Genomic DNA, 23,156 nt, shown 5'->3' with positions numbered 1-23,156 from the left:
TCGAGACTCAGGTGATCTCAGCTGACAGGGGTCGCAGGGTGAGGGGCTTCGAGACTAAGGTGAGATCAGCTGGCAGCGGTGCCGGTGTGAGGTGCTTCAAGACTCAGTTGAGCTCAGCTGACAGGGGTCACAGGTTGAGGGGCTTTGAGACTCAGGTGAGCACAGCAGACAGGGGTCACAGGGTGAGGGGCTTTGAGACTGAGGTGAGCTCAGCAGACAGCGGTGCAGGGTGAGGGGCTTTGAGACTCAAGTGAGCTCAGCTGACAGCGGTGCAAGGTGAGGATCTTCAAGACTCAAGAGAGCTCAGCTGACAGCGGTGCAGGGTGAGGGGCTTTGAGACTCAAGTGAGCTCAGCTGACAGGGGTCACAGGTGAGGGGCTTCGAGACTCAGGTGAGCTCAGATGACAGGGATCGCAGGGGGGAGGGGCTTTGAGACTCAGGTGAGCTCACCTGACAGCAGCGCAGGGTGAGGGGCTTCGAGACTCAGGTGAGCTCAGCTGACAGGGGTCACAGGGTATGGGGCTTTGAGACTCAGGTGAGCACAGCAGACAGGGGTCACATGGTGAGGGGCTTTGAGAGTCAAGTGAGCTCAGCTGACAGCGGTGCAGGGTGAGGGTCTTAAAGACTCAGGAGAGTTCAGCTGAGAGGGGTCGCAGGGTGAGGGGCTTTGAGACTCAGGAAAGCTCAGCTGACAGAGGTGCAGGGTGAGGGGCTTTGAGACTCAGGTAAGCTCAGCTAACAGCGGTGCAGGGTGAGGAACTTCAAGACTCAGGTGAGCTCAGTTGACGACAGTGCAGGGTGAGGGGCTTCGGGAATCAGGTGAGCTCAGCTGACAGTGGTGCAGGGTGAGGGGCTTCGAGACTCAGGTGAGCTCAGCTGACAGCAGTGCAGGGTGATGGGCTTCGAGACTCAGGTGAGCTCAGATGACAGGGGTCGCAGGGGGGTGGGGCTTTGAGACTCAGGTGAGCTCACCTGACAGCAGCGCAGGGTGAGGGGCTTCGAGACTCGGGTGAGCTCAGCTGACAGGGGTCACAGGGTATGGGGCTTTGAGACTCAGGTGAGCACAGCAGACAGGGGTCACATGGTGAGGGGCTTTGAGACTCAAGTGAGCTCAGCTGACAGCGGTGCAGGGTGAGGGTCTTAAAGACTCAGGAGAGTTCAGCTGACAGGGGTCGCAGGGTGAGGGGCTTTGAGACTCAGGAAAGCTCAGCTGACAGAGGTGCAGGGTGAGGGGCTTTGAGACTCAGGTAAGCTCAGCTAACAGCGGTGCAGGGTGAGGGACTTCAAGACTCAGGTGAGCTCAGTTGACGACAGTGCAGGGTGAGGGGCTTCGGGAATCAGGTGAGCTCAGCTGACAGTGGTGCAGGGTGAGGGGCTTCAAGACTCAGGTTAGTTGAGGTGACAGGGGTCGCGGGGGATGGGCTTCAAGACTCAGTTGAGCTCAACTAACAGCGGTGCAGGGTGAGGGGCTTCGAGACTCAGGTGATCTCAGCTGACAGGGGTCGCAGGGTGAGGGGCTTCGAGACTAAGGTGAGATCAGCTGGCAGCGGTGCCGGTGTGAGGTGCTTCAAGACTCAGTTGAGCTCAGCTGACAGGGGTCACAGGTTGAGGGGCTTTGAGACTCAGGTGAGCACAGCAGACAGGGGTCACAGGGTGAGGGGTTTTGAGACTCAGGTGAGCTCAGCAGACAGCGGTGCAGGGTGAGGGGCTTTGAGACTCAAGTGAGCTCAGCTGACAGCGGTGCAAGGTGAGGATCTTCAAGACTCAAGAGAGCTCAGCTGACAGCGGTGCAGGGTGAGGGGCTTTGAGACTCAAGTGAGCTCAGCTGACAGGGGTCACAGGTGAGGGGCTTCGAGACTTAGGTGAGCTCAGATGACAGGGATCGCAGGGGGGAGGGGCTTTGAGACTCAGGTGAGCTCACCTGACAGCAGCGCAGGGTGAGGGGCTTCGAGACTCAGGTGAGCTCAGCTGACAGGGGTCACAGGGTATGGGGCTTTGAGACTCAGGTGAGCACAGCAGACAGGGGTCACATGGTGAGGGGCTTTGAGAGTCAAGTGAGCTCAGCTGACAGCGGTGCAGGGTGAGGGTCTTAAAGACTCAGGAGAGTTCAGCTGACAGGGGTCGCAGGGTGAGGGGCTTTGAGACTCAGGAAAGCTCAGCTGACAGAGGTGCAGGGTGAGGGGCTTTGAGACTCAGGTAAGCTCAGCTAACAGCGGTGCAGGGTGAGGGACTTCAAGACTCAGGTGAGCTCAGTTGACGACAGTGCAGGGTGAGGGGCTTCGGGAATCAGGTGAGCTCAGCTGACAGTGGTGCAGGGTGAGGGGCTTCAAGACTCAGGCTAGCTGAGGTGACAGGGGTCGCGGGGGATGGGCTTCAAGAGTCAGTTGAGCTCAACTAACAGCGGTGCAGGGTGAGGGGCTTTGAGACTCAGGTGATCTCAGCTGACAGGGGTCGCAGGGTGAGGGGCTTCGAGACTCAGGTGAGATCAGCTGGCAGCGGTGCCGGTGTGAGGTGCTTCAAGACTCAGTTGAGCTCAGCTGACAGGGGTCACAGGTTGAGGGGCTTTGAGACTCAGGTGAGCACAGCAGACAGGGGTCACAGGGTGAGGGGCTTTGAGACTCAGGTGAGATCAGCTGACAGCGGTGCCGGTGTGAGGTGCTTCAAGACTCAGTTGAGCTCAGCTGACAGGGGTCACAGGTTGAGGGGCTTTGAGACTCAGGTGAGCTCACCAGACAGCGGTGCAGGGTGAGGGGCTTTGAGACTCAAGTGAGCTCAGCTGACAGCGGTGCAGGGTGAGGGTCTTCAAGACTCAAGAGAGCTCAGCTGACAGCGGTGCAGGGTGAGGGGCTTTGAGACTCAAGTGAGCTCAGCTGACAGGGGTCACAGGTGATGGGCTTTCAGACTCAGGTAAGCTCAGCTGACAGAGGTGCAGGGTGAGGGGCTTTGAGACTCAGATGAGCTCAGCTGACAGGGGTCGCAGGGTGAGGGACTTTGAGACTCAGGTGAGCTCAGCTGACAGCGGTGCACAGTGAGGGGTTTTGAGACTCAGGTGAGCTCTGCCGACAGCAGTGCAGGGTGAGGGGCTTCGAAACTCATGTGAGCTCAGCTGACAGAGGTGCAGGGTGAGGGGCTTTGAGACTCAGGTGAGCTCAGCTGACGGCAGCTCAGGGTGAGGGGCTTCGAGACTCAGGTGAGCTCAGCTGACAGGGGTCGCAGGGTGGGGGGCTTCAGGACTCAGGTGAGCTCAGCTGACAGGGGTCACGGAGTGAGGGGCTTCAAGACTCAGGTGACCTCAGCTGACAGGGGTCAAAGGGTGAGGGGCTTTGAGACTTAGGTGAGCTCAGCTGACAAGGGTCGCAGGGTGAGGGGCTTTGAGACTCAGGTGAGCTCAGCTGACAGTGGTGCAGGGTGAGGGGCTTCGAGACTCAGGTGAGCTCAGCTGACAGCAGTGCAGGGTGATGGGCTTCGAGACTCAGGTGAGCTCAGATGACAGGGGTCGCAGGGGGGAGGGGCTTTGAGACTCAGGTGAGCTCACCTGACAGCAGCGCAGGGTGAGGGGCTTCGAGACTCGGGTGAGCTCAGCTGACAGGGGTCACAGGGTATGGGGCTTTGAGACTCAGGTGAGCACAGCAGACAGGGGTCACATGGTGAGGGGCTTTGAGACTCAAGTGAGCTCAGCTGACAGCGGTGCAGGGTGAGGGTCTTAAAGACTCAGGAGAGTTCAGCTGACAGGGGTCACAGGGTGAGGGGCTTTGAGACTCAGGAAAGCTCAGCTGACAGAGGTGCAGGGTGAGGGGCTTTGAGACTCAGGTAAGCTCAGCTAACAGCGGTGCAGGGTGAGGGACTTCAAGACTCAGGTGAGCTCAGTTGACGACAGTGCAGGGTAAGGGGGTTCGGGAATCAGGTGAGCTCAGCTGACAGTGGTGCAGGGTGAGGGGCTTCAAGACTCAGGTTAGCTGAGGTGACAGGGGTCGCGGGGGATGGGCTTCAAGACTCAGTTGAGCTCAACTAACAGCGGTGCAGGGTGAGGGGCTTCGAGACTCAGGTGATCTCAGCTGACAGGGGTCGCAGGGTGAGGGGCTTCGAGACTAAGGTGAGATCAGCTGGCAGCGGTGCCGGTGTGAGGTGCTTCAAGACTCAGTTGAGCTCAGCTGACAGGGGTCACAGGTTGAGGGGCTTTGAGACTCAGGTGAGCACAGCAGACAGGGGTCACAGGGTGAGGGGCTTTGAGACTCAGGTGAGCTCAGCAGACAGCGGTGCAGGGTGAGGGGCTTTGAGACTCAAGTGAGCTCAGCTGACAGCGGTGCAAGGTGAGGATCTTCAAGACTCAAGAGAGCTCAGCTGACAGCGGTGCAGGGTGAGGGGCTTTGAGACTCAAGTGAGCTCAGCTGACAGGGGTCACAGGTGAGGGGCTTCGAGACTCAGGTGAGCTCAGATGACAGGGATCGCAGGGGGGAGGGGCTTTGAGACTCAGGTGAGCTCACCTGACAGCAGCGCAGGGTGAGGGTCTTAAAGACTCAGGAGAGTTCAGCTGACAGGGGTTGCAGGGTGAGGGGCTTTGAGACTCAGGAAAGCTCAGCTGACAGAGGTGCAGGGTGAGGGGCTTTGAGACTCAGGTTAGCTGAGGTGACAGGGGTCGCGGGGATGGGCTTCAAGACTCAGTTGAGCTCAACTAACAGCGGTGCAGGGTGAGGGGCTTCGAGACTCAGTTGAGCTCAGCTGACAGGGGTCACAGGTTGAGGGGCTTTGAGTCTCAGGTGAGCTCAGCAGACAGCGGTGCAGGGTGAGGGGCTTTGAGACTCAAGTGAGCTCAGCTGACAGCGGTGCAGGGTGAGGGTCTTCAAGACTCAAGAGAGCTCAGCTGACAGCGGTGCAGAGTGAATGGCTTTGAGACTTAAGTGAGCTCAGCTGACGGGGTCACAGGTGAGGGGCTTTCAGACTCAGGTAAGCTCAGCTGACAGAGGTGCAGGGTGAGGGGCTTTGAGACTCAGGTGAGCTCAGCTGACAGGGGTCGCAGGGTGAGGGGCTTTGAGACTCAGGTGAGCTCAGCTGACAGCGGTGCACAGTGAGGGGCTTTGAGACTCAGGTGAGCTCTGCCGACAGCAGTGCGGGGTGAGGGGATTCAAAACTCATGTGAGCTCAGCTGACAGAGGTGCAGGTTGAGGGGCTTGAGACTCAGGTGAGCTCAGCTGACGGCAGCTCAGGGTGAGGGGCTTCGAGACTCAAGAGAGCTCAGCTGACAGCGGTGCAGGGTGAGGGGCTTTGAGACTCAAGTGAGCTCAGCTGACAGGGGTCACAGGTGATGGGCTTCAGGACTCAGGTGAGCTCAGCTGACAGGGGTCACGGAGTGAGGGGCTTCATGACTCAGGTGACCTCAGCTGACAGGGATCAAAGGGTGAGGGCTTTGAGACTTAGGTGAGCTCAGCTGACAAGGGTCGCAGGGTGAGGGGCTTTGAGACTCAGGTGAGCTCAGCTGACAGTGGTGCAGGGTGAGGGGCTTCGAGACTCAGGTGAGCTCAGCTGACAGCAGCGCAGGGTGATGGGGTTCGAGACTCAGGTGAGCTCATATGACAGGGGTCGCAGGGGGAGGGGCTTTGAGACCCAGGTGAGCTCAGCTAACAGCAGCGCAGGGTGAGGGGCTTCGAGACTCAGGTGAGCTCAGATGACAGTGGTCACAGGGAATGGGGCTTTGAGACTCAGGTGAGCACAGCAGACAGGGGTCACAGGGTGAGGGGCTTTGAGACTCAAGTGAGCTCAGCTGACAGGGGTCACAGGTGATGGGCTTTCAGACTCAGGTAAGCTCAGCTGACAGAGGTGCTGGGTGAGGGGCTTTGAGACTCAGGTGAGCTCAGCTGACAGGGGTCGCAGGGTGAGGGGCTTTGAGACTCAGGTGAGCTCAGCTGACAGCGGTGCACAGTGAGGGGCTTTGAGACTCAGGTGAGCTCTGCCGACAGCAGTGCAGGGTGAGGGGCTTCGAAACTCATGTGAGCTCAGCTGACAGAGGTGCAGGGTGAGGGGCTTTGAGACTCAGGTGAGCTCAGCTGACGGCAGCTCAGGGTGAGGGGCTTCGAGACTCAGGTGAGCTCAGCTGACAGGGGTCGCAGGGTGGGGGGCTTCAGGACTCAGGTGAGCTCAGCTGACAGGGGTCACGGAGTGAGGGGCTTCAAGACTCAGGTGACCTCAGCTGACAGGGGTCAAAGGGTGAGGGGCTTTTTGACTTAGGTGAGCTCAGCTGACAAGGGTCGCAGGGTGAGGGGCGTTGAGACTCAGGTGAGCTCAGCTGACAGTGGTGCAGGGTGAGGGGCTTCGAGACTCAGGTGAGCTCAGCTGACAGCAGTGCAGGGTGATGGGCTCCAGACTCAGGTGAGCTCAGATGACAGGGGTCGCAGGGGGGAGGGGCTTTGAGACTCAGGTGAGCTCACCTGACAGCAGCGCAGGGTGAGGGGCTTCGAGACTCGGGTGAGCTCAGCTGACAGGGGTCACAGGGTATGGGGCTTTGAGACTCAGGTGAGCACAGCAGACAGGGGTCACATGGTGAGGGGCTTTGAGACTCAAGTGAGCTCAGCTGACAGCGGTGCAGGGTGAGGGTCTTAAAGACTCAGGAGAGTTCAGCTGACAGGGGTCGCAGGGTGAGGGGCTTTGAGACTCAGGAAAGCTCAGCTGACAGAGGTGCAGGGTGAGGGACTTTGAGACTCAGGTAAGCTCAGCTAACAGCGGTGCAGGGTGAGGGACTTCAAGACTCAGGTGAGCTCAGTTGACGACAGTGCAGGGTGAGGGGCTTCGGGAATCAGGTGAGCTCAGCTGACAGTGGTGCAGGGTGAGGGGCTTCAAGACTCAGGTTAGCTGAGGTGACAGGGGTCGCGGGGGATGGGCTTCAAGACTCAGTTGAGCTCAACTAACAGCGGTGCAGGGTGAGGGGCTTCGAGACTCAGGTGATCTCAGCTGACAGGGGTCGCAGGGTGAGGGGCTTCGAGACTAAGGTGAGATCAGCTGGCAGCGGTGCCGGTGTGAGGTGCTTCAAGACTCAGTTGAGCTCAGCTGACAGGGGTCACAGGTTGAGGGGCTTTGAGACTCAGGTGAGCACAGCAGACAGGGGTCACAGGGTGAGGGGCTTTGAGACTCAGGTGAGCTCAGCAGACAGCGGTGCAGGGTGAGGGGCTTTGAGACTCAAGTGAGCTCAGCTGACAGCGGTGCAAGGTGAGGATCTTCAAGACTCAAGAGAGCTCAGCTGACAGCGGTGCAGGGTGAGGGGCTTTGAGACTCAAGTGAGCTCAGCTAACAGGGGTCACAGGTGAGGGGCTTCGAGACTCAGGTGAGCTCAGATGACAGGGATGGCAGGGGGGAGGGGCTTTGAGACTCAGGTGAGCTCACCTGACAGCAGCGCAGGGTGAGGGGCTTCGAGACTCAGGTGAGCTCAGCTGACAGGGGTCACAGGGTATGGGGCTTTGAGACTCAGGTGAGCACAGCAGACAGGGGTCACATGGTGAGGGGCTTTGAGAGTCAAGTGAGCTCAGCTGACAGCGGTGAAGGGTGAGGGTCTTAAAGACTCAGGAGAGTTCAGCTGACAGGGGTCGCAGGGTGAGGGGCTTTGAGACTCAGGAAAGGTCAGCTGACAGAGGTGCAGGGTGAGGGGCTTTGAGACTCAGGTAAGCTCAGCTAACAGCGGTGCAGGGTGAGGGACTTCAAGACTCAGGTGAGCTCAGTTGACGACAGTGCAGGGTGAGTGGCTTCGGGAATCAGGTGAGCGCAGCTGACAGTGGTGCAGGGTGAGGGGCTTCAAGACTCAGGCTAGCTGAGGTGACAGGGGTCGCGGGGGATGGGCTTCAAGAGTCAGTTGAGCTCAACTAACAGCGGTGCAGGGTGAGGGGCTTTGAGACTCAGGTGATCTCAGCTGACAGGGGTCGCAGGGTGAGGGGCTTCGAGACTCAGGTGAGATCAGCTGGCAGCGGTGCCGGTGTGAGGTGCTTCAAGACTCAGTTGAGCTCAGCTGACAGGGGTCACAGGTTGAGGGGCTTTGAGACTCAGGTGAGCACAGCAGACAGGGGTCACAGGGTGAGGGGCTTTGAGACTCAGGTGAGATCAGCTGACAGCGGTGCCGGTGTGAGGTGCTTCAAGACTCAGTTGAGCTCAGCTGACAGGGGTCACAGGTTGAGGGGCTTTGAGACTCAGGTGAGCTCAGCAGACAACGGTGCAGGGTGAGGGGCTTTGAGACTCAAGTGAGCTCAGCTGACAGCGGTGCAGGGTGAGGGTGTTCAAGACTCAAGAGAGCTCAGCTGACAGCGGTGCAGGGTGAGGGGCTTTGAGACTCAAGTGAGCTCAGCTGACAGGGGTCACAGGTGATGGGCTTTCAGACTCAGGTAAGCTCAGCTGACAGAGGTGCAGGGTGAGGGGCTTTGAGACTCAGGTGAGCTCAGCTGACAGGGGTCGCAGGGTGAGGGGCTTTGAGACTCAGGTGAGCTCAGCTGACAGCGGTGCACAGTGAGGGGCTTTGAGACTCAGGTGAGCTCTGCCGACAGCAGTGCAGGGTGAGGGGCTTCGAAACTCATGTGAGCTCAGCTGACAGAGGTGCAGGGTGAGGGGCTTTGAGACTCAGGTGAGCTCAGCTGACGGCAGCTCAGGGTGAGGGGCTTCGAGACTCAGGTGAGCTCAGCTGACAGGGGTCGCAGGGTGGGGGGCTTCAGGACTCAGGTGAGCTCAGCTGACAGGGGTCACGGAGTGAGGGGCTTCAAGACTCAGGTGACCTCAGCTGACAGGGGTCAAAGGGTGAGGTGCTTTGAGACTTAGGTGAGCTCAGCTGACAAGGGTCGCAGGGTGAGGGGCTTTGAGACTCAGGTGAGCTCAGCTGACAGTGGTGCAGGGTGAGGGGCTTCGAGACTTAGGTGAGCTCAGCTGACAGCAGTGCAGGGTGATGGGCTTCGAGACTCAGGTGAGCTCAGATGACAGGGGTCGCAGGGGGGAGGGGCTTTGAGACTCAGGTGAGCTCACCTGACAGCAGCGCAGGGTGAGGGGCTTCGAGACTCGGGTGAGCTCAGCTGACAGGGGTCACAGGGTATGGGGCTTTGAGACTCAGGTGAGCACAGCAGACAGGGGTCACATGGTGAGGGGCTTTGAGACTCAAGTGAGCTCAGCTGACAGCGGTGCAGGGTGAGGGTCTTAAAGACTCAGGAGAGTTCAGCTGACATGGGTCGCAGGGTGAGGGGCTTTGAGACTCAGGAAAGCTCAGCTGACAGAGGTGCAGGGTGAGGGGCTTTGAGACTCAGGTAAGCTCAGCTAGCAGCGGTGCAGGGTGAGGGACTTCAAGACTCAGGTGAGCTCAGTTGACGACAGTGCAGGGTGAGGGGCTTCGGGAATCAGGTGAGCTCAGCTGACAGTGGTGCAGGGTGAGGGGCTTCAAGACTCAGTTGAGCTCAACTAACAGCGGTGCAGGGTGAGGGGCTTCGAGACTCAGGTGATCTCAGCTGACAGGGGTCGCAGGGTGAGGGGCTTCGAGACTAAGGTGAGATCAGCTGGCAGCGGTGCCGGTGTGAGGTGCTTCAAGACTCAGTTGAGCTCAGCTGACAGGGGTCACAGGTTGAGGGGCTTTGAGACTCAGGTGAGCACAGCAGACAGGGGTCACAGGGTGAGGGGCTTTGAGACTCAGGTGAGCTCAGCTGACAGAGGTGCAGGGTGAGGGGCTTTGAGACTCAGGTGAGCTCAGCTGACGGCAGCTCAGGGTGAGGGGCTTCGAGACTCAGGTGAGCTCAGCTGACAGGGGTCGCAGGGTGGGGGGCTTCAGGACTCAGGTGAGCTCAGCTGACAGGGGTCACGGAGTGAGGGGCTTCAAGACTCAGGTGACCTCAGCTGACAGGGGTCAAAGGGTGAGGGGCTTTGAGACTTAGGTGAGCTCAGCTGACAAGGGTCGCAGGGTGAGGGGCTTTGAGACTCAGGTGAGCTCAGCTGACAGTGGTGCAGGGTGAGGGGCTTCGAGACTCAGGCGAGCTCAGCTGACAGCAGTGCAGGGTGATGGGCTTCGAGACTCAGGTGAGCTCAGATGACAGGGGTCGCAGGGGGGAGGGGCTTTGAGACTCAGGTGAGCTCACCTGACAGCAGCGCAGGGTGAGGGGCTTCGAGACTCGGGTGAGCTCAGCTGACAGGGGTCACAGGGTATGGGGCTTTGAGACTCAGGTGAGCACAGCAGACAGGGGTCACATGGTGAGGGGCTTTGAGACTCAAGTGAGCTCAGCTGACAGCGGTGCAGGGTGAGGGTCTTAAAGACTCAGGAGAGTTCAGCTGACAGGGGTCGCAGGGTGAGGGGCTTTGAGACTCAGGAAAGCTCAGCTGACAGAGGTGCAGGGTGAGGGGCTTTGAGACTCAGGTAAGCTCAGCTAACAGCGGTGCAGGGTGAGGGACTTCAAGACTCAGGTGAGCTCAGTTGACGACAGTGCAGGGTGACGGGCTTCGGGAATCAGGTGAGCTCAGCTGACAGTGGTGCAGGGTGAGGGGCTTCAAGACTCAGGTTAGCTGAGGTGACAGGGGTCGCGGGGGATGGGCTTCAAGACTCAGTTGAGCTCAACTAACAGCGGTGCAGGGTGAGGGGCTTCGAGACTCAGGTGATCTCAGCTGACAGGGGTCGCAGGGTGAGGGGCTTCGAGACTGAGGTGAGATCAGCTGGCAGCGGTGCCGGTGTGAGGTGCTTCAAGACTCAGTTGAGCTCAGCTGACAGGGGTCACAGGTTGAGGGGCTTTGAGACTCAGGTGAGCACAGCAGACAGGGGTCACAGGGTGAGGGGCTTTGAGACTCAGGTGAGCTCAGCAGACAGCGGTGCAGGGTGAGGGGCTTTGAGACTCAAGTGAGCTCAGCTGACAGCGGTGCAAGGTGAGGATCTTCAAGACTCAAGAGAGCTCAGCTGACAGCGGTGCAGGGTGAGGGGCTTTGAGACTCAAGTGAGCTCAGCTGACAGGGGTCAACGGTGAGGGGCTTCGAGACTCAGGTGAGCTCAGATGACAGGGATCGCAGGGGGAGGGGCTTTGAGACTCAGGTGAGCTCACCTGACAGCAGCGCAGGGTGAGGGGCTTCGAGACTCAGGTGAGCTCAGCTGACAGGGGTCACAGGGTATGGGGCTTTGAGACTCAGGTGAGCACAGCAGACAGGGGTCACATGGTGAGGGGCTTTGAGAGTCAAGTGAGCTCAGCTGACAGCGGTGCAGGGTGAGGGTCTTAAAGACTCAGGAGAGTTCAGCTGACAGGGGTCGCAGGGTGAGGGGCTTTGAGACTCAGGAAAGCTCAGCTGACAGAGGTGCAGGGTGAGGGGCTTTGAGACTCAGGTAAGCTCAGCTAACAGCGGTGCAGGGTGAGGAACTTCAAGACTCAGGTGAGCTCAGTTGACGACAGTGCAGGGTGAGGGGCTTCGGGAATCAGGTGAGCTCAGCTGACAGTGGTGCAGGGTGAGGGGCTTCGAGACTCAGGTGAGCTCAGCTGACAGCAGTGCAGGGTGATGGGCTTCGAGACTCAGGTGAGCTCAGATGACAGGGGTCGCAGGGGGGAGGGGCTTTGAGACTCAGGTGAGCTCACCTGACAGCAGCGCAGGGTGAGGGGCTTCGAGACTCGGGTGAGCTCAGCTGACAGGGGTCACAGGGTATGGGGCTTTGAGACTCAGGTGAGCACAGCAGACAGGGGTCACATGGTGAGGGGCTTTGAGACTCAAGTGAGCTCAGCTGACAGCGGTGCAGGGTGAGGGTCTTAAAGACTCAGGAGAGTTCAGCTGACAGGGGTCGCAGGGTGAGGGGCTTTGAGACTCAGGAAAGCTCAGCTGACAGAGGTGCAGGGTGAGGGGCTTTGAGACTCAGGTAAGCTCAGCTAACAGCGGTGCAGGGTGAGGGACTTCAAGACTCAGGTGAGCTCAGTTGACGACAGTGCAGGGTGAGGGGCTTCGGGAATCAGGTGAGCTCAGCTGACAGTGGTGCAGGGTGAGGGGCTTCAAGACTCAGGTTAGTTGAGGTGACAGGGGTCGCGGGGGATGGGCTTCAAGACTCAGTTGAGCTCAACTAACAGCGGTGCAGGGTGAGGGGCTTCGAGACTCAGGTGATCTCAGCTGACAGGGGTCGCAGGGTGAGGGGCTTCGAGACTAAGGTGAGATCAGCTGGCAGCGGTGCCGGTGTGAGGTGCTTCAAGACTCAGTTGAGCTCAGCTGACAGGGGTCACAGGTTGAGGGGCTTTGAGACTCAGGTGAGCACAGCAGACAGGGGTCACAGGGTGAGGGGTTTTGAGACTCAGGTGAGCTCAGCAGACAGCGGTGCAGGGTGAGGGGCTTTGAGACTCAAGTGAGCTCAGCTGACAGCGGTGCAAGGTGAGGATCTTCAAGACTCAAGAGAGCTCAGCTGACAGCGGTGCAGGGTGAGGGGCTTTGAGACTCAAGTGAGCTCAGCTGACAGGGGTCACAGGTGAGGGGCTTCGAGACTTAGGTGAGCTCAGATGACAGGGATCGCAGGGGGGAGGGGCTTTGAGACTCAGGTGAGCTCACCTGACAGCAGCGCAGGGTGAGGGGCTTCGAGACTCAGGTGAGCTCAGCTGACAGGGGTCACAGGGTATGGGGCTTTGAGACTCAGGTGAGCACAGCAGACAGGGGTCACATGGTGAGGGGCTTTGAGAGTCAAGTGAGCTCAGCTGACAGCGGTGCAGGGTGAGGGTCTTAAAGACTCAGGAGAGTTCAGCTGACAGGGGTCGCAGGGTGAGGGGCTTTGAGACTCAGGAAAGCTCAGCTGACAGAGGTGCAGGGTGAGGGGCTTTGAGACTCAGGTAAGCTCAGCTAACAGCGGTGCAGGGTGAGGGACTTCAAGACTCAGGTGAGCTCAGTTGACGACAGTGCAGGGTGAGGGGCTTCGGGAATCAGGTGAGCTCAGCTGACAGTGGTGCAGGGTGAGGGGCTTCAAGACTCAGGCTAGCTGAGGTGACAGGGGTCGCGGGGGATGGGCTTCAAGAGTCAGTTGAGCTCAACTAACAGCGGTGCAGGGTGAGGGGCTTTGAGACTCAGGTGATCTCAGCTGACAGGGGTCGCAGGGTGAGGGGCTTCGAGACTCAGGTGAGATCAGCTGGCAGCGGTGCCGGTGTGAGGTGCTTCAAGACTCAGTTGAGCTCAGCTGACAGGGGTCACAGGTTGAGGGGCTTTGAGACTCAGGTGAGCACAGCAGACAGGGGTCACAGGGTGAGGGGCTTTGAGACTCAGGTGAGATCAGCTGACAGCGGTGCCGGTGTGAGGTGCTTCAAGACTCAGTTGAGCTCAGCTGACAGGGGTCACAGGTTGAGGGGCTTTGAGACTCAGGTGAGCTCACCAGACAGCGGTGCAGGGTGAGGGGCTTTGAGACTCAAGTGAGCTCAGCTGACAGCGGTGCAGGGTGAGGGTCTTCAAGACTCAAGAGAGCTCAGCTGACAGCGGTGCAGGGTGAGGGGCTTTGAGACTCAAGTGAGCTCAGCTGACAGGGGTCACAGGTGATGGGCTTTCAGACTCAGGTAAGCTCAGCTGACAGAGGTGCAGGGTGAGGGGCTTTGAGACTCAGATGAGCTCAGCTGACAGGGGTCGCAGGGTGAGGGACTTTGAGACTCAGGTGAGCTCAGCTGACAGCGGTGCACAGTGAGGGGCTTTGAGACTCAGTTGAGCTCTGCCGACAGCAGTGCAGGGTGAGGGGCTTCGAAACTCATGTGAGCTCAGCTGACAGAGGTGCAGGGTGAGGGGCTTTGAGACTCAGGTGAGCTCAGCTGACGGCAGCTCAGGGTGAGGGGCTTCGAGACTCAGGTGAGCTCAGCTGACAGGGGTCGCAGGGTGGGGGGCTTCAGGACTCAGGTGAGCTCAGCTGACAGGGGTCACGGAGTGAGGGGCTTCAAGACTCAGGTGACCTCAGCTGACAGGGGTCAAAGGGTGAGGGGCTTTGAGACTTAGGTGAGCTCAGCTGACAAGGGTCGCAGGGTGAGGGGCTTTGAGACTCAGGTGAGCTCAGCTGACAGTGGTGCAGGGTGAGGGGCTTCGAGACTCAGGTGAGCTCAGCTGACAGCAGTGCAGGGTGATGGGCTTCGAGACTCAGGTGAGCTCAGATGACAGGGGTCGCAGGGGGGAGGGGCTTTGAGACTCAGGTGAGCTCACCTGACAGCAGCGCAGGGTGAGGGGCTTCGAGACTCGGGTGAGCTCAGCTGACAGGGGTCACAGGGTATGGGGCTTTGAGACTCAGGTGAGCACAGCAGACAGGGGTCACATGGTGAGGGGCTTTGAGACTCAAGTGAGCTCAGCTGACAGCGGTGCAGGGTGAGGGTCTTAAAGACTCAGGAGAGTTCAGCTGACAGGGGTCACAGGGTGAGGGGCTTTGAGACTCAGGAAAGCTCAGCTGACAGAGGTGCAGGGTGAGGGGCTTTGAGACTCAGGTAAGCTCAGCTAACAGCGGTGCAGGGTGAGGGACTTCAAGACTCAGGTGAGCTCAGTTGACGACAGTGCAGGGTAAGGGGGTTCGGGAATCAGGTGAGCTCAGCTGACAGTGGTGCAGGGTGAGGGGCTTCAAGACTCAGGTTAGCTGAGGTGACAGGGGTCGCGGGGGATGGGCTTCAAGACTCAGTTGAGCTCAACTAACAGCGGTGCAGGGTGAGGGGCTTCGAGACTCAGGTGATCTCAGCTGACAGGGGTCGCAGGGTGAGGGGCTTCGAGACTAAGGTGAGATCAGCTGGCAGCGGTGCCGGTGTGAGGTGCTTCAAGACTCAGTTGAGCTCAGCTGACAGGGGTCACAGGTTGAGGGGCTTTGAGACTCAGGTGAGCACAGCAGACAGGGGTCACAGGGTGAGGGGCTTTGAGACTCAGGTGAGCTCAGCAGACAGCGGTGCAGGGTGAGGGGCTTTGAGACTCAAGTGAGCTCAGCTGACAGCGGTGCAAGGTGAGGATCTTCAAGACTCAAGAGAGCTCAGCTGACAGCGGTGCAGGGTGAGGGGCTTTGAGACTCAAGTGAGCTCAGCTGACAGGGGTCACAGGTGAGGGGCTTCGAGACTCAGGTGAGCTCAGATGACAGGGATCGCAGGGGGGAGGGGCTTTGAGACTCAGGTGAGCTCACCTGACAGCAGCGCAGGGTGAGGGTCTTAAAGACTCAGGAGAGTTCAGCTGACAGGGGTTGCAGGGTGAGGGGCTTTGAGACTCAGGAAAGCTCAGCTGACAGAGGTGCAGGGTGAGGGGCTTTGAGACTCAGGTAAGCTCAGCTAACAGCGGTGCAGGGTGAGGGGCTTCGAGACTCAGGTGAGCTCAGCTGACAGTGGTGCAGGGTGAAGGGCTTCAAGACTCAGGTTAGCTGAGGTGACAGGGGTCGCGGGGATGGGCTTCAAGACTCAGTTGAGCTCAACTAACAGCGGTGCAGGGTGAGGGGCTTCGAGACTCAGGTGATCTCAGCTGACATGGGTCGCAGGGTGAGAGGCTTCGAGACTCAGGTGAGATCAGCTGACAGCGGTGCCGGTGTGAGGTGCTTCAAGACTCAGTTGAGCTCAGCTGACAGGGGTCACAGGTTGAGGGGCTTTGAGTCTCAGGTGAGCTCAGCAGACAGCGGTGCAGGGTGAGGGGCTTTGAGACTCAAGTGAGCTCAGCTGACAGCGGTGCAGGGTGAGGGTCTTCAAGACTCAAGAGAGCTCAGCTGACAGCGGTGCAGAGTGAATGGCTTTGAGACTTAAGTGAGCTCAGCTGACGGGGTCACAGGTGAGGGGCTTTCAGACTCAGGTAAGCTCAGCTGACAGAGGTGCAGGGTGAGGGGCTTTGAGACTCAGGTGAGCTCAGCTGACAGGGGTCGCAGGGTGAGGGGCTTTGAGACTCAGGTGAGCTCAGCTGACAGCGGTGCACAGTGAGGGGCTTTGAGACTCAGGTGAGCTCTGCCGACAGCAGTGCGGGGTGAGGGGATTCAAAACTCATGTGAGCTCAGCTGACAGAGGTGCAGGTTGAGGGGCTTGAGACTCAGGTGAGCTCAGCTGACGGCAGCTCAGGGTGAGGGGCTTCGAGACTCAAGAGAGCTCAGCTGACAGCGGTGCAGGGTGAGGGGCTTTGAGACTCAAGTGAGCTCAGCTGACAGGGGTCACAGGTGATGGGCTTCAGGACTCAGGTGAGCTCAGCTGACAGGGGTCACGGAGTGAGGGGCTTCATGACTCAGGTGACCTCAGCTGACAGGGATCAAAGGGTGAGGGCTTTGAGACTTAGGTGAGCTCAGCTGACAAGGGTCGCAGGGTGAGGGGCTTTGAGACTCAGGTGAGCTCAGCTGACAGTGGTGCAGGGTGAGGGGCTTCGAGACTCAGGTGAGCTCAGCTGACAGCAGCGCAGGGTGATGGAGTTCGAGACTCAGGTGAGCTCATATGACAGGGGTCGCAGGGGGAGGGGCTTTGAGACCCAGGTGAGCTCAGCTAACAGCAGCGCAGGGTGAGGGGCTTCGAGACTCAGGTGAGCTCAGCTGACAGTGGTCACAGGGAATGGGGCTTTGAGACTCAGGTGAGCACAGCAGACAGGGGTCACAGGGTGAGGGGCTTTGAGACTCAAGTGAGCTCAGCTGACAGGGGTCACAGGTGATGGGCTTTCAGACTCAGGTAAGCTCAGCTGACAGAGGTGCTGGGTGAGGGGCTTTGAGACTCAGGTGAGCTCAGCTGACAGGGGTCGCAGGGTGAGGGGCTTTGAGACTCAGGTGAGCTCAGCTGACAGCGGTGCACAGTGAGGGGCTTTGAGACTCAGGTGAGCTCTGCCGACAGCAGTGCAGGGTGAGGGGCTTCGAAACTCATGTGAGCTCAGCTGACAGAGGTGCAGGGTGAGGGGCTTTGAGACTCAGGTGAGCTCAGCTGACGGCAGCTCAGGGTGAGGGGCTTCGAGACTCAGGTGAGCTCAGCTGACAGGGGTCGCAGGGTGGGGGGCTTCAGGACTCAGGTGAGCTCAGCTGACAGGGGTCACGGAGTGAGGGGCTTCAAGACTCAGGTGACCTCAGCTGACAGGGGTCAAAGGGTGAGGGGCTTTTTGACTTAGGTGAGCTCAGCTGATAAGGGTCGCAGGGTGAGGGGCGTTGAGACTCAGGTGAGCTCAGCTGACAGTGGTGCAGGGTGAGGGGCTTCGAGACTCAGGTGAGCTCAGCTGACAGCAGTGCAGGGTGATGGGCTCCAGACTCAGGTGAGCTCAGATGACAGGGGTCGCAGGGGGGAGGGGCTTTGAGACTCAGGTGAGCTCACCTGACAGCAGCGCAGGGTGAGGGGCTTCGAGACTCGGGTGAGCTCAGCTGACAGGGGTCACAGGGTATGGGGCTTTGAGACTCAGGTGAGCACAGCAGACAGGGGTCACATGGTGAGGGGCTTTGAGACTCAAGTGAGCTCAGCTGACAGCGGTGCAGGGTGAGGGTCTTAAAGACTCAGGAGAGTTCAGCTGACAGGGGTCGCAGGGTGAGGGGCTTTGAGACTCAGGAAAGCTCAGCTGACAGAGGTGCAGGGTGAGGGGCTTTGAGACTCAGGTAAGCTCAGCTAACAGCGGTGCAGGGTGAGGGACTTCAAGACTCAGGTGAGCTCAGTTGACGACAGTGCAGGGTGAGGGGCTTCGGGAATCAGGTGAGCTCAGCTGACAGTGGTGCAGGGTGAGGGGCTTCAAGACTCAGGTTAGCTGAGGTGACAGGGGTCGCGAGGGATGGGCTTCAAGACTCAGTTGAGCTCAACTAACAGCGGTGCAGGGTGAGGGGCTTCGAGACTCAGGTGATCTCAGCTGACAGGGGTCGCAGGGTGAGGGGCTTCGAGACTAAGGTGAGATCAGCTGGCAGCGGTGCCGGTGTGAGGTGCTTCAAGACTCAGTTGAGCTCAGCTGACAGGGGTCACAGGTTGAGGGGCTTTGAGACTCAGGTGAGCACAGCAGACAGGGGTCACAGGGTGAGGGGCTTTGAGACTCAGGTGAGCTCAGCAGACAGCGGTGCAGGGTGAGGGGCTTTGAGACTCAAGTGAGCTCAGCTGACAGCGGTGCAAGGTGAGGATCTTCAAGACTCAAGAGAGCTCAGCTGACAGCGGTGCAGGGTGAGGGGCTTTGAGACTCAAGTGAGCTCAGCTAACAGGGGTCACAGGTGAGGGGCTTCGAGACTCAGGTGAGCTCAGATGACAGGGATGGCAGGGGGGAGGGGCTTTGAGACTCAGGTGAGCTCACCTGACAGCAGCGCAGGGTGAGGGGCTTCGAGACTCAGGTGAGCTCAGCTGACAGGGGTCACAGGGTATGGGGCTTTGAGACTCAGGTGAGCACAGCAGACAGGGGTCACATGGTGAGGGGCTTTGAGAGTCAAGTGAGCTCAGCTGACAGCGGTGAAGGGTGAGGGTCTTAAAGACTCAGGAGAGTTCAGCTGACAGGGGTCGCAGGGTGAGGGGCTTTGAGACTCAGGAAAGCTCAGCTGACAGAGGTGCAGGGTGAGGGGCTTTGAGACTCAGGTAAGCTCAGCTAACAGCGGTGCAGGGTGAGGGACTTCAAGACTCAGGTGAGCTCAGTTGACGACAGTGCAGGGTGAGGGGCTTCGGGAATCAGGTGAGCGCAGCTGACAGTGGTGCAGGGTGAGGGGCTTCAAGACTCAGGCTAGCTGAGGTGACAGGGGTCGCGGGGGATGGGCTTCAAGAGTCAGTTGAGCTCAACTAACAGCGGTGCAGGGTGAGGGGCTTTGAGACTCAGGTGATCTCAGCTGACAGGGGTCGCAGGGTGAGGGGCTTCGAGACTCAGGTGAGATCAGCTGGCAGCGGTGCCGGTGTGAGGTGCTTCAAGACTCAGTTGAGCTCAGCTGACAGGGGTCACAGGTTGAGGGGCTTTGAGACTCAGGTGAGCACAGCAGACAGGGGTCACAGGGTGAGGGGCTTTGAGACTCAGGTGAGATCAGCTGACAGCGGTGCCGGTGTGAGGTGCTTCAAGACTCAGTTGAGCTCAGCTGACAGGGGTCACAGGTTGAGGGGCTTTGAGACTCAGGTGAGCTCAGCAGACAACGGTGCAGGGTGAGGGGCTTTGAGACTCAAGTGAGCTCAGCTGACAGCGGTGCAGGGTGAGGGTCTTCAAGACTCAAGAGAGCTCAGCTGACAGCGGTGCAGGGTGAGGGGCTTTGAGACTCAAGTGAGCTCAGCTGACAGGGGTCACAGGTGATGGGCTTTCAGACTCAGGTAAGCTCAGCTGACAGAGGTGCAGGGTGAGGGGCTTTGAGACTCAGGTGAGCTCAGCTGACAGGGGTCGCAGGGTGAGGGGCTTTGAGACTCAGGTGAGCTCAGCTGACAGCGGTGCACAGTGAGGGGCTTTGAGACTCAGGTGAGCTCTGCCGACAGCAGTGCAGGGTGAGGGGCTTCGAAACTCATGTGAGCTCAGCTGACAGAGGTGCAGGGTGAGGGGCTTTGAGACTCAGGTGAGCTCAGCTGACGGCAGCTCAGGGTGAGGGGCTTCGAGACTCAGGTGAGCTCAGCTGACAGGGGTCGCAGGGTGGGGGGCTTCAGGACTCAGGTGAGCTCAGCTGACAGGGGTCACGGAGTGAGGGGCTTCAAGACTCAGGTGACCTCAGCTGACAGGGGTCAAAGGGTGAGGGGCTTTGAGACTTAGGTGAGCTCAGCTGACAAGGGTCGCAGGGTGAGGGGCTTTGAGACTCAGGTGAGCTCAGCTGACAGTGGTGCAGGGTGAGGGGCTTCGAGACTTAGGTGAGCTCAGCTGACAGCAGTGCATGGTGATGGGCTTCGAGACTCAGGTGAGCTCAGATGACAGGGGTCGCAGGGGGGAGGGGCTTTGAGACTCAGGTGAGCTCACCTGACAGCAGCGCAGGGTGAGGGGCTTCGAGACTCGGGTGAGCTCAGCTGACAGGGGTCACAGGGTATGGGGCTTTGAGACTCAGGTGAGCACAGCAGACAGGGGTCACATGGTGAGGGGCTTTGAGACTCAAGTGAGCTCAGCTGACAGCGGTGCAGGGTGAGGGTCTTAAAGACTCAGGAGAGTTCAGCTGACATGGGTCGCAGGGTGAGGGGCTTTGAGACTCAGGAAAGCTCAGCTGACAGAGGTGCAGGGTGAGGGGCTTTGAGACTCAGGTAAGCTCAGCTAGCAGCGGTGCAGGGTGAGGGACTTCAAGACTCAGGTGAGCTCAGTTGACGACAGTGCAGGGTGAGGGGCTTCGGGAATCAGGTGAGCTCAGCTGACAGTGGTGCAGGGTGAGGGGCTTCAAGACTCAGGTTAGCTGAGGTGACAGGGGTCGCGGGGGATGGGCTTCAAGACTCAGTTGAGCTCAACTAACAGCGGTGCAGGGTGAGGGGCTTCGAGACTCAGGTGATCTCAGCTGACAGGGGTCGCAGGGTGAGGGGCTTCGAGACTAAGGTGAGATCAGCTGGCAGCGGTGCCGGTGTGAGGTGCTTCAAGACTCAGTTGAGCTCAGCTGACAGGGGTCACAGGTTGAGGCGCTTTGAGACTCAGGTGAGCACAGCAGACAGGGGTCACAGGGTGAGGGGCTTTGAGACTCAGGTGAGCTCAGCAGACAGCGGTGCAGGGTGAGGGGCTTTGAGACTCAAGTGAGCTCAGCTGACAGCGGTGCAAGGTGAGGATCTTCAAGACTCAAGAGAGCTCAGCTGACAGCGGTGCAGGGTGAGGGGCTTTGAGACTCAAGTGAGCTCAGCTGACAGGGGTCACAGGTGAGGGGCTTCGAGACTCAGGTGAGCTCAGATGACAGGGATCGCAGGGGGGAGGGGCTTTGAGACTCAGGTGAGCTCACCTGACAGCAGCGCAGGGTGAGGGGCTTCGAGACTCAGGTGAGCTCAGCTGACAGGGGTCACAGGGTATGGGGCTTTGAGACTCAGGTGAGCACAGCAGACAGGGGTCAGATGGTGAGGGGCTTTGAGAGTCAAGTGAGCTCAGCTGACAGCGGTGCAGGGTGAGGGTCTTAAAGACTCAGGAGAGTTCAGCTGACAGGGGTCGCAGGGTGAGGGGCTTTGAGACTCAGGAAAGCTCAGCTGACAGAGGTGCAGGGTGAGGGGCTTTGAGACTCAGGTAAGCTCAGCTAACAGCGGTGCAGGGTGAGGGACTTCAAGACTCAGGTGAGCTCAGTTGACGACAGTGCAGGGTGAGGGGCTTCGGGAATCAGGTGAGCTCAGCTGACAGTGGTGCAGGGTGAGGGGCTTCAAGACTCAGGCTAGCTGAGGTGACAGGGGTCGCGGGGGATGGGCTTCAAGAGTCAGTTGAGCTCAACTAACAGCGGTGCAGGGTGAGGGGCTTTGAGACTCAGGTGATCTCAGCTGACAGCGGTCGCAACGTGAGGGGCTTCGAGACTCAGGTGAGATCAGCTGGCAGCGGTGCCGGTGTGAGGTGCTTCAAGACTCAGTTGAGCTCAGCTGACAGGGGTCACAGGTTGAGGGGCTTTGAGACTCAGGTGAGCACAGCAGACAGGGGTCACAGGGTGAGGGGCTTTGAGACTCAGGTGAGCTCAGCAGAGAGCGGTGCAGGGTGAGGGGCTTTGAGGCTCAAGTGAGCTCAGCTGACAGCGGTGCAAGGTGAGGATCTTCAAGACTCAAGAGAGCTCAGCTGACAGCGGTGCAGGGTGAGGGGCTTTGAGACTCAAGTGAGCTCAGCTGACAGGGGTCACAGGTGAGGGGCTTTGAGACTCAGGTAAGCTCAGCTGACAGAGGTGCAGGGTGAGGGGCTTCGAGACTCAGGTGAGCTCAGCTGACAGTGGTGCAGGGTGAAGGGCTTCAAGACTCAGGTTAGCTGAGGTGACAGGGGTCGCGGGGATGGGCTTCAAGACTCAGTTGAGCTCAACTAACAGCGGTGCAGGGTGAGGGGCTTCGAGACTCAGGTGATCTCAGCTGACATGGGTCTCAGGGTGAGAGGCTTCGAGACTCAGGTGAGATCAGCTGACAGCGGTGCAGGTGTGAGGTGCTTCAAGACTCAGTTGAGCTCAGCTGACAGGGGTCACAGGTTGAGGGGCTTTGAGTCTCAGGTGAGCTCAGCAGACAGCGGTGCAGGGTGAGGGGCTTTGAGACTCAAGTGAGCTCAGCTGACAGCGGTGCAGGGTGAGGGTCTTCAAGACTCAAGAGAGCTCAGCTGACAGCGGTGCAGGGTGAGGGTCTTCAAGACTCAAGAGAGCTCAGCTGACAGCGGTGCAGGGTGAGGGGCTTTGAGACTTAAGTGAGCTCAGCTGACAGGGGTCACAGGTGAGGGGCTTTCAGACTCAGGTAAGCTCAGCTGACAGAGGTGCAGGGTGAGGGGCTTTGAGACTCAGGTGAGCTCAGCTGACAGGGGTCGCAGGGTGAGGGGCTTTGAGACTCAGGTGAGCTCAGCTGACAGCGGTGCACAGTGAGGGGCTTTGAGACTCAGGTGAGCTCTGCCGACAGCAGTGCGGGGTGAGGGGATTCAAAACTCATGTGAGCTCAGCTGACAGAGGTGCAGGGTGAGGGGCTTTGAGACTCAGGTGAGCTCAGCTGACGGCAGCTCAGGGTGAGGGGCTTCGAGACTCAAGAGAGCTCAGCTGACAGCGGTGCAGGGTGAGGGGCTTTGAGACTCAAGTGAGCTCAGCTGACAGGGGTCACAGGTGATGGGCTTCAGGACTCAGGTGAGCTCAGCTGACAGGGGTCACGGAGTGAGGGGCTTCATGACTCAGGTGACCTCAGCTGACAGGGATCAAAGGGTGAGGGGCTTTGAGACTTAGGTGAGCTCAGCTGACAAGGGTCGCAGGGTGAGGGGCTTTGAGACTCAGGTGAGCTCAGCTGACAGTGGTGCAGGGTGAGGGGCTTCGAGACTCAGGTGAGCTCAGCTGACAGCAGCTCAGGGTGATGGGGTTCGAGACTCAGGTGAGCTCAGATGACAGGGGTCGCAGGGGGAGGGGCTTTGAGACTCAGGTGAGCTCAGCTAACAGCAGCGCAGGGTGAGGGGCTTCGAGACTCAGGTGAGCTCAGATGACAGTGGTCACAGGGAATGGGGCTTTGAGACTCAGGTGAGTACAGCAGACAGAGGTCACAGGGTGAGGGGCTTTGAGACTCAAGTGAGCTCAGCTGACAGCGGTGCAGGGTGAGGGTCTTAAAGACTCAGGAGAGTTCAGCTGACAGGGGTCGCAGTGTGAGGGGCTTTGAGACTCAGGAAAGCTCAGCTGACAGAGGTGCAGGGTGAGGGGCTTTGAGACTCAGGTGAGCTCAGCTGACAGGGGTCACAGGTGAGGGGCTTTGAGACTCAGGTAA

General features: G+C 59.2%; 1 protein-coding gene across 1 annotated transcript in view; it reads left to right on the top strand.

Annotated features, from left to right (window-relative positions):
• Positions 1–23,156, top strand: part of LOC147665981 (peptidoglycan-recognition protein SC2-like) — a 108,714-nt gene that overhangs the window by 44,244 nt on the left and 41,314 nt on the right. The gene's annotated exons all lie outside the window — the stretch shown is intronic.

Source organism: Lissotriton vulgaris, unplaced genomic scaffold (assembly GCF_964263255.1).
Source record: "Lissotriton vulgaris unplaced genomic scaffold, aLisVul1.2 SCAFFOLD_1444, whole genome shotgun sequence".
NCBI lineage: Eukaryota > Metazoa > Chordata > Amphibia > Caudata > Salamandridae > Lissotriton > Lissotriton vulgaris.
The sequence above is the reverse complement of the archived record's forward strand: the minus strand, read 5'-3'. Positions and strand labels throughout refer to the sequence as shown.